The 17,217-nt window shown below is 40.8% G+C and overlaps 1 protein-coding gene across 3 annotated transcripts in view; it reads right to left on the reverse strand.

Moving 5' to 3' along the window:
• Positions 1-17,217, reverse strand: part of MAP4K5 (mitogen-activated protein kinase kinase kinase kinase 5) — a 2,873,315-nt gene that overhangs the window by 357,653 nt on the left and 2,498,445 nt on the right. The window lies entirely within an intron of this gene.

Raw genomic sequence — 17,217 nt, forward strand, 5'->3', positions numbered from 1 at the left:
CTTGTAGTGTTTAGAAAAGGTATGCAATGCAGACCAAGTTGCAAGAGCACAAATATCATCAGTGAAGAATTTTTGAAGAATGCAACAGATGATGCTATAGACCTGGTTGAGTTTGCTTTTGGCTTTCCTGATAAGGTCTTATTTTTTGAATGATAGGCAAAAGCTGTGAAGTTGGAAAGCCACATTGTCATAGTTGTTTTGGATACCTTGTGCTATAGTCTAGAAGGCACAAACGAACAAACAACTAAGAATCATTCCTTATTGATTTTGTATGCTGCGAACAGAATCTCAACAGCATGTGAACCTCCAAGGTGTGAAGAAGCAATTCTCCTTTGTTACAGTAGTTAGGAAAAAACACTGGAAGGTGAATACTTTACTTGAGACTGGATTCTGAAATTACACAGGGAATAAAGGATGGATTAGTGCTAAGTGAAACCCTGTCTTTATAGAAAAACAGACAAGGAGGACAGGACAGTGTCTGTAACTCTGATACTCCTGTAGCTGAGGTGACCGCTACCAAGAATAAGGATTTCAAGGTATGGAATTTCAGTTCAGTGCAAGAAGCTGGTTCAAAGGAAGGTGGGCAAGGTAATATATCCAATAAGAAATTTAAGCCCCACAGTCATATGCGGTCTTTGATAGGGAGATGCAATAGGAAGGTACCCTTCAGGAATGCATTATATAATGTTTGAGCTGCGCGGGAAGAAGACTGATATACAGTGTGAAAGTTGGAGATGACTGCCAACTGCATCTTGACTGCAGCAAAACTAGAGCCTGATAAATACTGAGGCAAATAAATTGTAAAGCTTAGGGAAATGGGTCAGATAGGGGGTCCAAGACCTTGGTTAGAATTCCAAACAGAAAACCATTTTCCTTACTCTCACATATGTTATGAGCAGACTCTTTTTGAGAAAATGAAAGACTGTGAATTACTCTACTGAAAAGGTACGGTCAAAGGCTTTTACAGAAACTGGAGAAACCCTGCAGTCAACTTGAGAGAGAGAGACACACACACACAGAAGGGTGAGGCTCACTTGACTGGAAGAGGAGATATGGTTACAAAATCAGAAGGTATGGCTGTTTCTTGAGGTGAGACCGTAGTAAGGTGAATCAGACATGTCTGGGTCAGAAAGGGGTTATGAAGATTACTGACGTCTTGCACAGAAAAGCTTTGCGCAGAAAGTTTGAAATCAGGGAAGTGGGGGGAAGGCATAAAGAAGTTTAGAAGGCCACTGACAGATCAAAGCATTACTGGTGACTGATCCTGTGAAGAGAAGAGTGCAAAGTAGCTGTTGCATTTGGTGTTGGTCGGGGAGGCAAAAAGATCACATCAAGGCTGGCCCAACTGCAAAAAATCTGCCATGCTAAATGGATTAAGGAACCATTCATGAGCATCAGAATATATCTGCTCAGCCTGTCTACAGTGCACATAATACATCCCAGAAAATATGCACTGCTATCAGAAAGCACTGCGAAGACATTGTCTAATGTCACACTGTCATGGCCTCTAACCAAGGTGGACAGAATCTGGTTCCACCCTGCTCGGTGACATACGAGACTAGTGATGAATAAATGAATGTAATGTCAAGAGGAAGGCAGTCCTGAAGGGCCTGCAACTATGGTCATCTTGGCCTTTTCTCTAGGTTGTCCATGTGAAGGTAGGCCTCTAGATCAGTCCATATCCCTTACACCATTCTCCCCTCAGAAATCTCCCCCATCCTAAAGAGGAGGCATCTGTTATAGCAGTGGCTCTGGAAAGAAAAAGGGTAAAGAGCCATCCCAGTAGATCAGAGGGACATTCTAGCCACCACTTTAGATACTGTCTATAAACTGAAGAAAGATGAATTAGAGAACTTTTGGCATCTTTTAGTTAAGATCACTGAACAGACTGTTCACAGCAGGACCCTCACATAACATTGTGTATAAGATGAACAAGGAGAATGGAAGCCATCATTGGTCCAAGAAATTTCAAGATAAGAGTTGCTGGAGGTATGTGTTGAGATAGAGCAGATATTACTCTCCTTAGTAACAACTTTTCTTCTGGCAACTTCACTAAGCAGGAACGTGTGCCTAAATGGCAACCTAAAAAGACCATTGTCTGAGATAGTTGCAACTCTGACTTTTCAGTCTTGTTGGAGTTACTGAAGAATAGACACAAATGAAATACGTAAACACTATACTGGTGCAGCCATTTATAAGAAACCAACCTTTTGTAATTTTTACCTAGATTTCAAAAGTAGTCACCCTTAAATTAAAAAAAATAGTGTAATTAAAGGGCAATTCATCAGAGTAGCGAGAATGACTTCCCATTACAAAAACTTAATAAGTGAAATGGATAAAGTGTGTGAAATATTTATAGCAACGGGTTACCTCTTGGGAATTGTGAGGGATGTGCAAAATTATGTGGTGCGCGAATGGGAAAAAAGATATAAACCACTATTATGGTCAGAGACAGGCACGAAAAGTAACGAGAAAGGAAATGACAAAAATTACGAAAGAGCATTGGTCACTGAATATACTCCACAAACAGAGGATATAAAATATATTAAATTAAGAACTGGAATATTTTAAAAACAAACCAGGTTATTTGGGGAATTTTGGGGTCAGTACCAAGATTTGTTTTTAAAACAGGAAGAAATTTAAAGGAAAGCTTTGAGGCATGGGGGGGATTATGCTTCAGTCATGGAGGGGAATGGCACTGTAAAATGTGGTGCTTGTCCACAATGCAGTTTTATCTGTGAGGACAAGGTGGTTGTTTTGGATAATTACTTAAACAGTAACGTTAAATTTGCAAAAGAGGATCGTGGGACAAAAAATGTTGTTTATTTAGCTAGATGTTCAAGTTGTCCCACTTTTTATGTGGTAAAATGCAGCATAAACTAAGGAGAAGAATTTATGAACATCAATATAGTATCAGCAAAGGCAATGAAAATAAGTACCTTGTATAAACATTCATTAATATGCTCACATTACAAGAAATATAAGTTTGCCATTTTGGAAAGAGTAAAAGAAAACCCTAGGGGGGGTGACAGCAAGGTGGTATTGGAAGCAAAATAAGTGAAGTGGCAACTCAAGCTGAATGCCACTCAGTATCCTGGAATTAATGAAGCAGTGACTATACACCCCTTACTAGCTATTAAAGCAGAGATGTCTTAGTCAAATAATGAGATTTTTTAATTATTTTTTAAGCATTTTTTACATATTTTTTTAGTAAACTTTTTATACGTATTTGAGTAATTCATGTGGTTTCTTGGAGTGGTTTAACATGGTTATGTATATAAAATAATTTTTTAAGGATTGGTGTTATGCAAATTGTGCAACACTGTAGTCAGAATGGTTTGGGTAGATAAAATTAATTAGTTCTTAAACATTTTCCTACACAACTGTGGTTCATCCATTTAAGGGTTAACATACTCACAGAATTTGGAGATATCATGGTTTTAACTAATTATTTATTCATTTCAACATTATAAAAAAGCAGAGTAAATTGGAGTAAATGATTCTGAAGAAGTCCAACGTTGTGGACAAAAGTGCTTAATCTAATGTGTTTAATGGAGTACGTTATTCATTAATTACTTATTTTTATGTGGACTACCTAAGTAAAATGACAAGTGTTTTTAAGATAATTCAGGCTATTGGCATTACTATCTGTGGTTTTGGGTTTGACATGAAATAAGTACTTTCTGACAGAAAGTAAGGACTCTCTTGTTATAGCAGCTACAAGTCAATCATCCAGATATGGAAACATGTATATTCTCTTGAGTTGCAGATGAGCTGCGACTACTGCCACGCACCTGATGAGTGCCCATGGGGCTGTGGTGAGGCCAAAAGGGGAAGGCACACAACTGACAACAATTGGTTCCCAGCCAGAAGTATATGTACCTCCTGGACTCTCTTTGCAATATTTATGTGGACGTAAATGTCCTGAAAGTCAACAAAGCATACCCAGTTCTTTACCTGTGGACAAGGTGTGATGGCTTGCACAGTGATCATCCTAAACTGGGTATTTTTGACATAATTATTTAGGCCACCCAGATCTAGATTTGACCTGAGGTGCTTAGTTTTCTTTAGAATGGAAAAAAATCTGGAATAGACTCAGGACCCTCTATAGGCTGGTGGGACATCTTGGATGGTTTTTTATGCCAAGAGAACACTGATTTCTCTTTTAGCTGCATTTCTTTGGTGGGTTGGAACATCTGGAAGAGGCATAGAGTGAAGTTTTGGGGTTAAGGAAATGGGAATAATGTAGTCCCTGTATATTATGCTCCTCACTCACTTATCCTGTGAGATGGCCATCTACATGTTTGGGAGAAGAGATAGCCAGTCCTCGAATGTCTCTAGAGAGGAGATGCCAGCTAACTGTTATGAAGTGTTGAGGTTGCTTCCCACAGGAGGGACCTAGATCTGTGGACCTATCCTGCCCCCTATCCTGCCCCTAGTACAGCATCTAATAAAGGGGCATCCTCTGCCATTGCTGCTTCAATCTGTAGAGTTGTCAAAGGGGGGGGGGCAGGACTTCTTGAACCAGAGTGACTTAAGCCCCTTCTGATTCCTACTGAAGGACCTTAGAGGGGTATCAAATCAAACTCCAAGGGCAGACATCATCTTACCTTCCTGCTCACTTTTCAGTAGCTTCTCTTTGAGTTCTGGTTGAAACAGTGAAGCCCCATAATACAGGAAATTAATGATGGACATCATAAAGCGGTCTTCAAAACTGTAGAGATGAAATCAGTTATGGCACCTGATGATGCTCTCAACAGCTGTGATAATCACTGCACTGGCTGCATTATGTAAAAGTCTCATGGAGAAGTCAGATATAGTGAGCATAATGGCCACCTTAGATTCAAACAGTTTTCTAAAGTCTGTTGTGGCCAAGGACTTTTCAGCTATGTCTGTTTGGAAGAGTGTCATATGTATAAGGTAATCCATAATCATCCATAAAAAACAAACTTAAAAGCTGCTACAACACAATTGCCAAGTTTGCTACTAATTCATCCTCCTTTACCCATCACTGTAAAGCTCTGCATATCCTTAGATGGCTGGAACTCCCCCTCCATCTTTCCTACACTCAGTTTATAACAATACATAAAATCATACACAAATAATTAGCCTGCCCATCTCTTACCCCTTTAATCAACATATGGTTCCATAAAAGAACTCTCAGATCAGAAGACAAACAACTTCTCAACACAAATAAACCAAGTAAATCCCCTGGACAAAGCTACTCATACTCAGTAGCAACAAAATGGAACTCCTTACCTTTAAATGCTCCCTAAAAGAACACTTTCATCATGGACCTGCTTCTATGCCAATCCTGGTTGAATTTACTCACTATATTTCACTCACCCCTTCAACCTAAGTCATACCTCACAACCCTCTCCAACCTCCTACTCCACTATTTTCTGTTTGTTCCCTACTATCTTTCAATTTTCCACTTTCTTTCTCCTCGCCTTTCCTTTACCTCTTTCCTCCCTACTCACCTAAGCTACCTGAAGACACCCTACCCTGCACTCTTCTTATAATCTCCTTTTCTCTCCATCCTTACTTCCTTCTATAATCATAGTATGAACACCCTCCCTCTCATACTACGACATCACTTAATTTTATCTCGTTATCTCTAATAATGTAATCTTTAATATCTCTTTTAAATATCTTATTAGAACTATCTCAGGTCTCATTTATCACATACTAATCTATGTAACAAATAATATGACTAATGAGTTTTGCCTCACATATTTTCTCCAGTTCATGTTACTGCTTTCATTGCACTCTACTATGAAACGTATGTTCTATGCTTTTTTCATTACATTTTTTTCACTCCTATGTTTACTTTACATGATTCTTTGTGATTTAAAATATCTGTAATTGATTTTTGAAATATTATAACTGCAGTTTTTGGCCCAGAAGGACTTTCCTGGTAAACAAATGTCAAATAAATGAATGAATAAATAAAAGTTTATGCCCTCATGACAAATGCGCATGAGGCGCAAGCTTGATTTCCCATTCTGTTCCTCGACCAAAATTCCTTGGTGGGAAGATGGACAGCAATACCATCTCTGGACAGGTTTTTCTGTCTCTTGGAGACAGCCTCAACATTAATGGAGTCCACCATAAGGCCCATGCTCCAGTACTGTCTGTCCTGGGATGGGGTGATGGGGAAATGAATGTTATTTGGCTTAATGGTACAGCTTCTATGATGTTGGGCTTCTGCCATGCCCTCCTCACTACCAGGCCCATCATGCAGTTATGTAGGGGGTAACAACCAAGAGGAAAAGGGACAGACCTGAAGGCTTCCAATGGAACCTTCCCATCTAGGTAAGGGAATCCATGGGAGAGCAGCCCCTCTGAGATTTGAATTCAAGATTTCACTGACATGGCATTCTCAGGAAAGTACTGGGGACTCCTCCACTTCATTCAAGTCAGCTCTGTCAAAAAGCCAATGTGCTTCCTTTTGCATATTAGTTTCCTCAGAGTAAACAGTAAGGAGTCAAATAAATCCCAAGAAAACTCTATGGGTGCCTCCTGAAGTGTCTGGGTAAAGCCTTCAGGTCTGTTCTTATTTTGGGCAGGATGCTGAAAGGACAGAGGAGCAAAGTAAAGGGTACTTTGGGGTGGAGAATAGATCAAAGGAACCTTGCTGGCCTTCTCTAAAGTGCAAGCAATCATTTTCTTAATGACATCAAAAGCAAATCCAGAATCCACTGGCTCTAGATATCTCTGAACCAGTATCTAATTGGTTTCTACCAAAGTGAATATCAAAATTGTTAAAGGCGGAAGCACCAACATCAGGACCGGAAGCTGATACCTCAAAAACTGAAAATTCTGAGACCACAATTGGCACTGAATAAGAAAAAGACGACTACATCAAGCAGTGGCTGACGCCAAGACTATCAACTTAAAATACTTATGAAATTGGGTGGGTTTAATAAGTGAAGATCAGCACTATGGAACTGAAACCAACTGACGCTGACCTAAGAAAATCTGGGAAAGATGATGGCTCTAAGACCTCTAATTCCAAAACACAGACTGAGGAAGGAATTGGAGACTGAGATAGCAGGCCAACCCAATCCACCTTGGAAACAGGACAGGATAGGATGACTCTAATTTTAATTTGTGCATTCACAAAGCCCCTCATCATCCTGTCCTAGTCAAACTCTGACGTGCTCTGGAAGGACCTACCAGTACTTATGGAGGAGGTAAATGGCGGATTAGAGAGGAGAAACCTGAAGAGTCCTTTCTCTGACAATGGCTGCTCAAAGATCTTTTTGGAGAATGATCAAAAAAAAGCTAGCGTCACTGCTGGGAGGGGCCTAGTGCCTGAGACAGGGAAGACACCAAGGTAATTCGAGCCAATGGCACCTGTGGGTTGGAATGTGGAATTTTTCATAAGGGGGAAGAGTCTTGACTTCTCTGTTTTCCTTTTTTTCTTTTATCTCCTGTGTTCCTCTGTCCTGCTTTTCTTTATCAACATCCTTTGCTTTCCCTATACCTTTGCGTTTGGCCAGCTCTGTGGATGAAGAAGGGAGTAAACCCTTCAGAACAAGTTTGCTTTTCCATTCCTGAAGGGAACACGAACAAAGCCCTTGTAAATCTCAAAGGCCACCAGTAAATGCTGTCTTCAAGAACACCACATAGAGGTCATGGGTATCCTGGGATGGGTGTTTGTGGTTGAAGTTGTCATATTTCTGAAGCCCTTGCTCATTTGCCCTCAAAGAAGAAGCACAGCTTCTATGGTAACAAACAGCATATAATAACAACAGTAACAGCAAATACAACAGTTATAATAATGACTTTTTACACAAAACAGCTTAAGCACACTGGCATTAGTAAAGGGAAGAAAAACAATGAAAGCAACAGCATGTCCTCCATGCTGTTTGCTAAAATGGGGAGGAGCTACTTGCTAGTATAAACAAGAACTTTTTTTAAACGAAGGATAGAAGAAAATAAAGTAGGAAACTTGGTAAAAATTGGCTAGAAATTAAGAAACTGAAGGACTTTTCTGGAGCACTGGCTTGTGATTTATACTGCTTGAGCAGCAAAAAGGATCTAGGGCAGGATGTGGGACTGATACATGATGGGAATAAGGGAAGGTGCTCAAGACTGAGCGCTTGGAGAAGTGACAAGTTGCCAGATTGGATCTGCCTGGCAGCTAACCTCCCATAAGTCAAAATGGACAGAAGGGATAACACAGGATACATGCTTAACAAGAAAAAGAAGAAGCCTTTGGAAAATATTTACTTCAGTCCATTCCAAGTGGAAGTGAAGATAATCAGTTGTATATTAAGCCTTTCTGAGAACTCCATAATGCCTTGGGGGAAACAAGTGAAGACCAACTCAAGAAGAAAACTCAGGCAGGTTCAAGTAATGAGGCTACAACATGATGTAAACAGAATGGACATGTATACAAGTGTACATATTTGTTTTGTATTTAAATCATTTTCAAGTAATAAAGCTTTTTTTCCTCCGTAACATGGCTAAAGTCCTCCAGTGACACAAGTTCTCCTGCATGCCACACTAGCTTCTCAAAATCAAGACTCGAGACTGCACCTTTAGGCAAGGGAAATACATAGGCTTCTGCAAATCTAACAAAAATAGAACAGAAATGTAGAAATGTAAAGTATTTCCCATTCTGCTACAATGACATTCAATTCAGCTTTATTTAAAAGTAGGACTCACCATTCTCAACTCTTTTCTCTGCTTAGGGAAGGAGCAGAAACAACAAAGCCTTTGACAGCAATGAACAGGCTCTGAGGGAGATGATGTCTTACAAATTGCAACATTTCTACTGAGAATAACAGACATTTTGGTATCTTTCAACTGGTTTCAGTTAATGGAACTGCTGATGACAAAACTGCTACTCTGCTGGTGAGTCAAGCTTGCAGGTGGCCTGCCAGTCTGGCTTTAGCCTCTACATAACTGCTTTGAATTTTTCAGTGTAAGACTTCAATCCCTCTGAAGTCAGAATGTGGCACATCATTTCAGCAGCTGTATATCAGTCTTTTACCATACTTTTATTTGTCTGGACCCACACTAATAGATCAGGGCCAGAATAAAAAAGGAAAAATCTCTCTGAAGGGTAATGTTATAAAGACCTTTAGCAAACAACACAAAGAGATGGAACTTCTCCATCCAACCTCCTCAGGACTTTGGCCCACTGGGTCCCCTGCATGAACCCAAATGACCCATTCATTCCACAGGGGTAAGAGGTTGGTATCACTGGGCTAGATAAGAGCTCTGAAGCCCATTATTTTTTGTCCTTGAAGTCTAATCTGTCCTTCCATTCCCGATTTGAAAAAAAGTTGAGTGATATGGAGCAGGTCGGCCTGCAGATTCTGGACAGCACCCTGCCATTCTCTCTCACTAGGGCATTCAGTAACTTACAACAGCTGCCTATCTATGGGAAGGACATGTGTGCTCTCATGCAGACTTACTTCCCTGTCTCAGCAATGCATATGCGCTAACAGTAGCTCAAGCCTGCCTGGCTTCTTCCATGCGTGAGTGGCTCTCCATTGGTTGGCTTCTCTTCCCCAAATCAGGTCAGCTGGCATCAGCCACTCAAATCCATGTTGTCATGTCCAAAACCTCAGGCAGCTGTGCTGCTAGTCAAGCATTGGTCTCCTGGGCTTTACTCAGGTGTTCATACCTGTATGCCATAAAGCCAGGCATAAGCAGATGGAACTTCTTGATACATTGATCTGCAGTGAGTGACTTAAAACAAAACACTGATGATTGTGTTAGCTTCCTTCAAAAAGGTGTAAATTACTGTGTCTGATTCAACCTATTCTGCCTCTACCATGCTTGTTTCTATTGGAAGGAACAAATAAAAAATGTTCACACTCTGACATAAAAAAAAACAAGGGGGATGTAGGGAGGTAGTGGCTACTGCAGCAGTGATCATTCAAACATCTACTGCTATGGTAAGTCTTACTTACAGAACTGTACTGTGTTCTTCATACTGATCACTGCTGCAGCAGCATTTGCTATAAGGGTATGGAACTTAGCTAACCACATTTGGGAGCTGGAAGAAGAGTCAGGTGCCCCTGGAGAATGTTCCTAGAGAAGTAATCAAGCTTGTACTGCTTTGTAAAACTATGCACAGCTTCTAGAACACTTCTAGAATCTAACCCTTTCCAAAAAGCCACAGATAAAGCCAAGGCCCTGGTACTGGGCCTTGACCCTGCCTGGACTAGATCTGCCATGATGACTATAACAAAAGGTTAGACAACCATTTGGAAATACTCTGTTTTGACACAGGTTGTCCCTTCTTCTTACCTTCAAAAGGAATGAACAACTGATCAGAAGATCTGAAAGATTTTGTTCTGTCAAGATAGTACCCGAGTTGTCTGTGGACATCCAATGTACAGAGTATCCTTTCTCCATCATTTTCAGGATCAGGAAAGAAAATGAGAAGGTGGATAGTTTGGCTTAAAGTAAACTCGAATATCACGTTAGGTACTTTAGGCACAATATCCTTCATGCATAGGTCAGAGCAATTGGTAAAAATTGTTTTCCAGAACCTCAAGTCAGCCAGATTAGCTGGTTCAAATGGAGGAAATTTTAACTTCAATAATACAAAATTAAGACTCCAAGGGGGAGCCACCAGTTTTCATGCTGGTCTCATACACAAAACCTTTTTCAATAACACTGTGACATGAGACTGCATTGAAAGAGGAGGATTCATGGGCAGACATGTTGAAATGGCTAACAAACTCTGATAGAGGAAAAGAAAGGCCTTGGATAGTACCTCATACAAATATTGCAGTACCAGAAAACAACTAGCCCTGAATGGGTGCTGGTTACGTTGTCGCCTCCCACTAAGAAACCTTTTCCATTTGTTATATAAGATGTTCTAGTAGCAGGCTTTGTTGCTTCCATTAGTACCTGTTGCACGTCCTCAGTAAACAGGTGCCTAAAATGAAATAAGACCCCATCATCCAGGCAGTCAACTGACAATGACTGATGTTGGGGTATATAAAACACCCGTCTTCTTCTATGAGTAAATCCAGTCTGTGATGAAGCTTGTGATAATTACCCCTGACCACTTCCAAAACAAGAGAGAACCAAAGTTGCCTGGACCAGAAGAAAGTCACCACAATGATCTTAGGGAATTCTTTCTGAATCTTCACAAGTACTCAGGATATTTGCGGAAAGGGTAAAGCATACAGGAACATTTTCTAACCAAGGAAAAAAGACATCTATCTTCCAGGTCTTCTAGCATGGTGTCCTGGAACAGAAACTTGCCTGTTGATTGTTCAGAGTAGAGGCAAAGATGCCTACAAGACTAACTCCTCACAGATGGATCAAATTTTGGAAGACCCCCCTGATCAAGTTTCCATTTGTGAGGGTCTGCCCTGCTCCTGCACAGCCTGTCTGCCACACACTTTTGCTCTGACAGAATGTAGGACGCCTGTAGAGTGAAACTATATTCGACGCTAACATTTCTAGTCTGCACAGATGGTATGACCTGGTTCCCCCTTGCTTGTAGTATTGTCTGTATCTACTTGAAGAGGTCCTGGGGACCAAAGACAGTTTAGAGAGTTAAGTGCCTTGATCAGGGCAAGCAGTACCGTGATATTTATGTGCTTGCATCTGTCCTTGGTGTTCCACACACCCGCACTTTTGTCCCCCCTGAAACCGTTCAAGCAAAGTTCAAAGCATCTGTGGTGACTGATTTGGAGTAAGGAGACAGAAGGGAAGACCTAGATTTAAGGATATCTGCTGTCTCCACCAAACAATTTCTCTTCTGAAAAACCCCAGCACTGGGATTTGAAAAGATAAAGGATGTTGATGCTGAGACCAAAGAGATTTTAGATACCACTGTACCTTTCTCATGTGGAGTCTTGCCAGAGGTATCATGAGAATCAAAGTCAAAATCCTGAGGTATTCCCTCACAGTGACCAAAGTCTGAATGGAAACCCTTAGAAATAGATCTAGATAAATAACTATTTTTCCTGTGGAAGAAAAGCTGTTTGAACTGAGGTGTCTAGCTAAAATCTCAGGAACACAATCTTGCATGAACTAGTCAAGAAAGACTTTTGAATGTTCTCTTGGAATCCCAGCTTGTGTAAGAAATCCTTCACCAAAGAGGGAGATTCCTGCCACTCTGAAAGACTCTGCAAAGATAAGCAAGTTATCTAAATATGGAAAATGTAGATATCCTATAGCCTGCAGTGAGCTATGACCCATAGGTTCATAGGTTCATACTAGGCTATCTGCCCTGGGGCAATTATAAGCCTAGCCCGATTCTGTATGGCTTACGCCACCCCTTGATTTGAGTATACTGTGCCCTTTTTAAGGTTTAGTTTACTGTGCCTCTGTCTAATAGTGACACGGGAGTAATCCCTGGGACAAACCTACGATCCCCCATCCAACTATCGAGATTCTTCTTGAAGAGATTCAGTGAGGTGCTCTGCCTCACATGAACTGGAATTCTATTCCAGAGCGAAGGGAGCATCTGGGTTATGAACCTGTCCCTCCAGCAAGTTCTATTTATTTATGTGCTGAGGTTCAAGTCCCTCGAGCGTGTGGCTCTAAGGGATTTAGATTTACTGAGGTGGAGCATGTCCATTAATGGAGCTAGACACTTTGTGAACACTCGTGGTGCAGTGAATAGTCCAAAGGGTAAGGCAGAGAACTGATAACGTGATCCAGACACACAAAACCTTAAGAAACGTCTGAAGTCTGGATGTATAGGGAAGTGGTTCTATCACTCTTTGGGACAGCATGTGATGAAGAACCAGTGGAAGCAAGAGAATTTGATCTGGAAGGTAAGGAATGACCCCCTGGAAAGGCGGAATTACCTCCCACTGCCATCTGTAACCTTGATAAATTATTTTCAGAACCCATTTTTGTCTGAAACAATCTGCTGCCAAACAGAAAAATAGATATTCAGATTTTCTGGGAGACGAAAAAGGGCCAGCATGGGAGGAGTGCACATGGTTTCTTGAATAGTCACTCAAACTTGTTGGAGTGTCCCTGGTTTTGGGAAATTCAAGACTTATTTTTGGAACCCTATTACCACTTCTTCTTAAACACCGGTTTACCTGTATTTTGTTGAGACCGTTTACTTTGTTTTTTGCAAAAACTGGATGAGGACAAATCTGTTGGAAAATTTGGAAAAGAAGAGCTGAAAAAACTTAGATTCCCTGGATCAGCTTGCTCCTTTAATCACACTTTTTGTTCACCTCTGCAGTAGAGTAGCCAAACACTAATTCTCTGTCCAAGGAGAATTTAAAATATCTTGGGGTTTCTGGTAATGCAGTCATGTAAACCTCCCTAAAACAGTACCAGAGGCCATAGCCATGGAAGAAGTAAAAAAACAGTCATATACTATACGCACACTGTAAAGAATGAGTAGTGACCTGTGCAGTAGAAGAAACTACGTTATTTAAAGCAGATTTTTCCTCACAAGAAGAAACCACATATAAAACATTCGGCATACTTTCACAATTTGTCAGAATAAACTTTAACGTATGAGCCTGACAGTTCAAAATTCTGAAAAGCAAAGTTACAGAAGTATATATTTTTTGTCCCATATATATCAATAACTTTTCCATCGTTTTTCAGAAACAGTATGATTGGAATTACAGTAGAGAGATGATTATTGGAACTAATTGGGACTTAGGGTAGTTTGGATAATCAAACATATAATTGAGCCGGATAAAAAAAACTTCTAAAATCTTGTTTTTTTTTTTGCATGCAGGAATAGTTTTCAACCATTCAGCGATTTTGGTGGACAACAAAGATTATTTTTCACTTACAACCTGGCTACAAGCTCAAAAAACATGCTCAAGCAAATACATATAATGTTTACATATTCAGAGTTTATGATTTTTCCTACCTGAAAACTTTGGAAGGCTGGTTTGGATAACTGACATTCGGATAATCAATTCTCTACTGTAACTAAATGCTTACCAGCAGTGGGGTCAACTAAAGCTAAAGCTGTTGGGTCATCAGGTTATGGAAAAGTGTAGAAAAATGTAAAAGACTGAGGAACTTTATACATCCTAACTGCCTTTTTAGGGGCACCTGGCTGACTATCAGGAAATTTGCAGGAAGTAACACACATGCATCTTCTAAGGTAGACAGGAGGAATTAGGTGCTGGAAAATCCTTCTATAACAACTCACAGCATTTTCTGAGGAACTGAGAAACCTCAGTCTTCTGCTGAAAAGCACTGGCACATTCTAGCAATACTCTCAGACAAAGAAGCCCCCACAGAGAGAATCACAAACTGAGCTCTCTTCAGAGTCTGAATCAAAAATCTGAGGAAGAAACCTTGTATCCATCCCTGCATATTCCTGTTAAGAATTCAGAATCTTGAATTTCTTCTGGAAAAGAGAAATCCAACTTTCTTTTACCAGAAACTACATTACAAAGAGGTTCATTACATAGCCTGATTTAAACCCTGAGCTAGACCCTGTAAACTACTCTTATCCATAGAAAACTGAGGAGGTGTCTATACATGCCTTGTTTCCTGTTTCTTTTTGAAAGGAATAATAGGGACAACCATGTTACTAATGGCAGCAGCAGCTTCCCCAGGGATGGGAACAGCATTCTGACACAACAGGAAAAACTCCTCTGTTTTCTCTTCCAAGAACGACAAGAGTGGCTCTCTTTACGCACTGAGGGGACCCCAACAGCCACAGAGGACAAAGCTAACCCCCGGATCATACTGGCTGTAGGGTGCTACACCAGAGGAATCTGGGGTAAAAGATGAGTGGTCTGAGGTACAACAAATGGCAACAGCAGAGACTCCCATCTGCGGCTGAGGCAAATTGCTAGCCTGCTGTGGCAGCAAAGGCTGCTTTTCTTGACTTTTTCTTTTTGTGCTGGAAGAAGGACCAACCATGGGACCAGTAGTCAGTTCCATGGTCAAGCCAAAAATGTTGCCTCTTTCCCTGTGAAGACAAGCGGCAACTGTTGGTACACACTACTGTTCACAAAAGGTACTTTTTTGAAAGAAAAACAAGGTAAACATAATTTTAAAACACAATGCCAGCCCCACAAATATAAAAGTAAAATAAACAATTTCTCTACAGAAAAAATGTTTTCAGTTAACAACATTTTTAAACCTGATAAAACAAATGAGCACTCTGTTTAAAAGTACATTACAGTCTCTCTAACACAGAACACTCCCTAGCTTTAAAATAACTTTTCTGAAGAGGAAAGTAATAAAGAATAAACAAAATTAAGAAAAGGAAAGCACAAGCCAACTGTCAATCCTCAACAGTCTCAGAGAAGGGGACTTTTCTGAGTCTGTAAAGCTCTGAAGGATTTCATGTCCAGACTTGTCTTTTAGTCAGCTCAGCTTGAGCAGCCTGAGTGTTTGGGCATGTTGGCAGGTCCCTGAAGCTTTTTGAAGCTGGCAAGCTATTATAACCCTGGCAGGATATAACCCATATGCGCTAAGGCTACTGCAGTAATGATCAGTATGATGAACATCCTAAATTACAGTGCTGAAAGTACAGAAATATGAGTACTCAGGTAGCTGTCCGAGTCATACCTTACTGGTATAACATTACAGTCTAAAGTAACATTAAAGTAAATGCACATTATGAGCAGTTTAAAATTTGTTACTTTGATATCAACGAACCTTTCTGGAAACATGTTATATAAACTACTGATGTCATCTACAAAGGTGACACATGGAAATACAGGCAACACAAAAAACAAGCCAGAAGAAAAATGTTTGTTCTGACTGCTTCACTTACCACTCTACCTAAGTAACTACAAACGTGGAACTCACAGCAGCCCATTACTCCAGTAAGACAACTTGGAACTCACAGCAGCCCATTACTCCTGTAAGACACTTGGAACTCACAGCAGCCAACTAATCCTGTAATCAGGGTTGCCAGACATCCCTATTTGGGCGGGACTGTCCCGAGATCAGCAGCCTGATCCCGAGTCCCGCCCTGCCGGTTTAAATCCCGGCCAGCCTCCGCTTTGTTTGTTTTTTTTTTTTATTGTCCCGTATACCTGGCATACGGGCCAATCAAAAATTGCTAAACACGGAGCTTCTTGTGTTCCGCATTAAACACGAGAAGCTCCTTGTTTAGCGATTTTTGATTGGCCCATTTGCCGGTATACGGGCCAATCAAAAATCGCTAAACACGGAGCTACTTGTGTTGAATTCGGAACTGCAATGCATTAAACACGAGAAGCTCCGTGTTTAGTGCAGAGCTACTGAGTGAGCTCACTTCTTTAATGTGGAACTCTGTTCCGCATTAAAGACCCCCCCCTTTTTTTTTTTTTGGTCTTCAGTTGCCGAAGACCTTTTTTTTTTTTTTGGTCTTCACTTGCCGTGACAGACCTTCTTCTTCTTTTTTGTCCCTACCTGGGGTGCTGGAAATCTGGCAACCCTGCCTGTAATACAACTTGGAACTCACAGCAGCCCACTACTCCTGTAAGACACTTGGAACTCACAGCAGCCAACTAATCCTGTAATACAACTTGGAACTCACAGCAGCCCACTACTCCTGTAATACAACTTGGAACTCACAGCAGCCCGTTACTCCTGTAATACAACTTGGAACTCACAACAGCCCTTTACTTCTGTAAGACAACTTAGAACTCACAGCAGCCCCTTTCTCCTGTAAAACAACTTGGAACTCACAGCAGCCCATTACTCCTGTAATACAACTTGGAACTCACAGCAGCCAATTAATCCTGTAATACAACTTGGGACTCACAGCAGCCCATTATTCCTGTAATACAACTTGGAACTCACAGCAGCCCATTACTCCTGTAATACAACCTGGAACTCACAGCAGCCCATTACTCCTGTAAGACAACTTGGAACTCACAGCAGCCCATTACTCCAGTAATACAACTTGGAACTCACAGCAGCCCATTACTTCTGTAAGACAACTTGGAACTAACAGCAGCCCATTACTCCTGTAATACAACTTGGAACTCACAGCAGTCCATTACTCCTGTAATACAGCTTGGAACTCATAGCATCTCATTACTCCTGTAATACAGCTTGACAGCAGCCAACTAATCCTGTAATACAACTTGGAACTCACAGCAGCCAACTAATCCTGTAATACAACATCAGCAGCCCATTACTCCTGTGAGACAACTTGGAACTCACAGCAGCCCATTACTCCTGTACTACAACTTAGAACTCACAGCAGCCCATTACTCCTGTAATACAACTTGGAACGCATAGCAGCCCATTACTCCTGTAATATAACTTGGAACTCACAGCACTCCA

Source organism: Protopterus annectens, chromosome 6.part0 (assembly GCF_019279795.1).
Source record: "Protopterus annectens isolate FY-2018-M chromosome 6.part0, PAN1.0, whole genome shotgun sequence".
Classification (NCBI taxonomy): domain Eukaryota; kingdom Metazoa; phylum Chordata; order Ceratodontiformes; family Protopteridae; genus Protopterus; species Protopterus annectens.